The sequence below is a fragment of the Octodon degus genome, unplaced genomic scaffold, assembly GCF_000260255.1.
Source record: "Octodon degus isolate 3935 unplaced genomic scaffold, OctDeg1.0 scaffold00444, whole genome shotgun sequence".
Classification (NCBI taxonomy): Eukaryota; Metazoa; Chordata; class Mammalia; order Rodentia; family Octodontidae; genus Octodon; species Octodon degus.
Window position 1 is genome coordinate 44,738 of NW_004525020.1, and position 4,562 is coordinate 49,299.

Here is a 4,562-nt window from a genome sequence, read left to right on the forward strand (position 1 = left end):
TTCAGGCCCTGAAAGAAAATAACTTCCAACCCAAACTGATATAGTCTGCAAATCTATCAAATTTTATGGCAAGAAAAGATTATTCCATGACAAAGAACTGAAGAAATTCAAGACCACCAAACCGACTCTACAAAGAGTACTGACAGAAATTCTAGGAAGAGATAGAAATAACCACAACTTCAAGAACACATACACATTCTTTTCACCGGAATATTGGACATTCTCCAGAACAGATCATGTACTAGCAAACAAGTAATTAAAGCAAATAACTAAAAGAGGGGAAAGTACAGAATATATAGCAAGAAAATAACTTGACAAAGATAAGCCAATACATATCAGTTATAACCATCAATGTACCAGATTCATTTCACTAATCAAAAGAAACAGACAGGTAGAACAGAACAAGAAACAAAACCCAACAATATGCTGTATACAAGAAATACATTTAATTCAAAAGGAAATTTGCAGACTGAAAGTCAAAGGATGGGAAACAATACTCCATGTGACAGGAATCCAGAAAAAAGAAGGGTAGCTAGCCTGGTTTCTAACAATGTGAACTTTAAGTCAAAAATGATTAAAAGAGATAAAGAAAGTCATTACATACTTGTTAGGGGAAAAATTACAAGAGGAAGAGGTAACAATCATAAATATATATGCACCCAATGTAGAAGCACCCAATTACATAAGACAAATTTTAACATACATGAAAAATCCAATGAGCAATAATACAATTCTGCTAGGGGACTCTGACATGCCACTGTCACAAAGAGATAGATCAACTAGGCAAAAAATTAACAAAGAAATAACAGAAATAAACCAAACTTGTGAAGAAATGAACTTAATAGAACTCTATACTGTGTTTAACCCAGTACTGTCAGAATACACATTCTTCTCACCTGCACATGGGGAATTCTCCATAACAGACCATGTACTAGCACGCACAGCATGCTGAAATAAATGAAAAGAAACAGAAGTTATCCCATGCATACTATTGGACCATAATGCAATGAATTGGAAATTACTGATAAAAGAAACTACAAAAACATCAGAAACACATAGAAATTAAATAACAGCCTCCTGACCAACCAGTGTGTCACAGATGAAATTAAAGAAGAAATTAAACAACATTTAAAATTGAATGAAAATGCTGCAACTTGTAGGATTCAATGAAAGCAGCCTTAAAAGGGAAATTTATAGTGGTAAATTCGCATAATAGCAAAACAGAACAAGCCCAAATAAATGATCTTAGGTTCACCTCAAGCTTCAAGAAAAAGAAGAGCTAGTCAAGCTCAAGGACAAAAGAAGGGAGAAAATTATAAAGATTAAAGAAGAAATTAATGAATTGGAAATAAAGAAAAACATACAAAGAATTAATGAATGAAAGGTTTGATTGTTTGAAAGAGTAAATAAAATGGATAAACCCCTAGCAACTTCATAAAAAAAATCCCAAATGCATGCAAAAAATGAAAAGGGTGAAATCACTACAGTCCCTATAGAAATTCAAAATATCACCAATACCTACTTCCAAAATCTTTACTCTCACAAGATGGAAAACACAGAAGAAATGGACAGTTTCCAAGATATATATGAATTGTCAACACTATATCAAGAAGATATAAAAACTCTGATAACCCAGTAACAGGACATAAAATTGAAAATGTTATCAGAAACCCACCAACAAAGAAAAGCCCGGGTCCTTATGGATTCACTGCTGAATTCTATAAGAAATTTAGAGAAGATTTAATGCTAACTTTTCTCAAACTCTTCTGTTAAAGGGATTCAATTCTCCCAAATTCATTCCTGGAGGCAAGCACTAATTATTCTGATACAAAAAACAGAGAAAGATCCCCATACACACACAAAAAAGAGAGAACAACAGTCCCATATCTCTAATAAATATAGTTGCAAAAATCCTCGATAAAATACCAGCAAACAGAATGCAGCAAATCAGAAGTCCTGAGACAGAGGGAGTGCCACTGCCTCTGCCAATATGATGCATCTGGCTGTGGCTGCCAATGATTCTGAATATGTCAGGGATTTCCCTCAGCAAACTTGCCCAGGAAGAAAAGCTTTGAGGAAAAACCACCCAGTTGGCTTTGTGGCTGTCCATACCAAGAATCCCGAAGGTAAAATGAACTTGATGAACTGGAAGTACTTCATCACAGGGAAGAAGGGGATTCCCTGGGAAGGAGGCTTGTTCAAGCTGCAGGTGCTTTTCAAAGATAATTATCCATCCTCACCACCAAAATGTAAATTTGAGCCACCACTCTTCCATGTGAATGTGTACTCCTTGGACACAGTGTGCCTGTCCATCCTGGAGGAGGACAAAGACTGGAGGCCAGCCATCACAATCAAACAGATCTTATATTAGAAATACAGGAACTTCTAAGTGAAACAAATATCCAAGACCCAGATCAAGCAGAGGCCTATCTAATCTACTGTCAAAACAGTGGAATATGAGAAAAAGGTTCCAGCACAAGCTGAGAAGATTGAACCCTCATAAGCAGCCACCTTATGGATCTGCAGAAAGGAAGGGATTGGTTTGGTACGAGCTTGCTTACACCTTTTACAAATCTAGAGTCTCCCACTCATATGGTCACTAGTCTCCTGGGAGGGCTGGGTGAACGCCATCTCCCTTCCCACGACTGGCATACAGTTTTTATGTTCTGAATCACCCCGTTTTCATACAAGGTCTCTTTTGTCAGTCTTTTGCATTTTTGATTGTTATATAAAATTTGCTTTTATTTAATATTGATGTCAGTATTTCAACTGCTGCAAAATTACAAACTTTTACACTTGGGTGAGTCCGCTAGGAGCTAGTCTTATGCTCTTAGAAGCAGGTATGCTTCTCATTGCTCAGAGCTGCCCATAACCTCTATCTGGCTGTATGAGAAGAAAATCACTTGCCCCTTCTGCCTCTCATATGGTCTCCTCAGAACCTGGGCCATGCTGCTTATGAGCCTCAGATTGAAGGTCAGCTAGTGTCAATTCTGCATTACTTCCTTTGCGTTTTTATGCTGCTTTGTCTGTGTTGCTGTTTAGAGTAAATAAACTATTTGTTTTTATGAGCAGATGATATTTACTGAGGGAAAGAAAGCTACTGTCCGAGAGAGGGACAGGAGGGGGGGCCCCCAAGCAAGTGGTCCCCTAAATAAACTTTATATAAAGGTAAAAAACAAACAAATGAAAAGAATGCAGCAAATCATCAAGATGATTATACATCACAAACTAAGAGGGATTCATCCCATGAATGCAGTGATGGTTCAATATATGCAAATCCATAAATGTAATAATACACCACATTAACAGAGCCAAAGACAAAAACCATATGATCATCTCAATAGATGCAGAAAAAGCTTTTAACAACGTGCAACACTCATTCATGACAAAACCTTTCAGAAAATTAGAATAGATGGTCTTTACCTCAACCTGATAAAAGCCAACTATAAGAAACCAACAGCCAACATCATACTAAATGGACAAAAAATGAAAGCCTTCACTTTAAAATCAGGAACAAGACAAGGATGTTCTATCTCACCATTCCTATTCAATATAGTGCTGGAAACATTGGTGAGAGCAATTAGATAAGAGAGACAAATAAAAGGAATAATGATTGGAAAAGGAGTGAAATTATTATTATGTGCAGTAGGCTAGCAACACTCAAAAATCAATAGCATTTTTGTATACAGGGGCCAAACAATGAACACACCAAGAGATAAGTGAGGGAAAGCATGTCTTCCAAAATAACATCAAAAGGGCTGGGCAAATAGCTCAGCAGATGAAAGCACCTGCTCAGGCAGATGCAAGAGACAGGAGTTTGATCCCTGGGCCCACTGTGCCAGTCCCTCCCTCAGGGTACTCAGAAGAAAGCAAGGGAACGCATAGCTGTACCCTGCTTGCCCCTTCATGAATGTTCCTCATCTGCTGCCACTGCAAAAGTTAGGCCCACATGTTTGAAACCACTCTTCCATGAAAGCTAGTTTATGTTACATGAACTCTGCTGGGACATAAAAATAGAATTTATACTGTCAGAAGGACTACTACAGTCTAGTAAACAGGCATGCAAGTTCTTACTTAGTATGATGACCACTAGGCTAGCAGAGATGTGGCAGAAACACAGAGAAAGGGGTCTTGGCCAAACCCAAGGAGGAAAATGTTTGATCAGGTTCATCTTCCAAGATAAAGTACAGTCTAAGACAAAACTATCCCCCCAAGTAGGTAGAATAGATGTCAGCATAAAAAGAGTTTTAAGAGGAAATCAGCTGTTCTGAGGCCTGATAAAAGCAAGGCATGCTAAGGAGCTGAGAGAGGTGTGGGGGCAGATAGGGAAATGAGGTGGAGGGTTAAACTAGTGCTGATCCTGTGCTCTTTGTATGCCATGCTGAGCAATACAAACTGCATCTTCAGAGCCTCAGAGAGCTACTAAAGGCTTCCGATGACTGTGTCTGCTTTGCCTTCCTACAGGTTTGTGTGAGTCCTTCTAAATCCTTAAAACAATTTACAAATGTTTCAAACAAATGCAAAATCTAAGCACAACTAGTTTTCAAACATAGCATAGAAAG

General features: G+C 37.9%; 1 pseudogene; it reads left to right on the plus strand.

The window, feature by feature from the left end:
* Nucleotides 1–2,027: 2,027 nt before the first annotated feature.
* On the plus strand, nt 2,028–2,503 carry LOC101586647 (annotated as a pseudogene).
* Nucleotides 2,504–4,562: the final 2,059 nt, after the last annotated feature.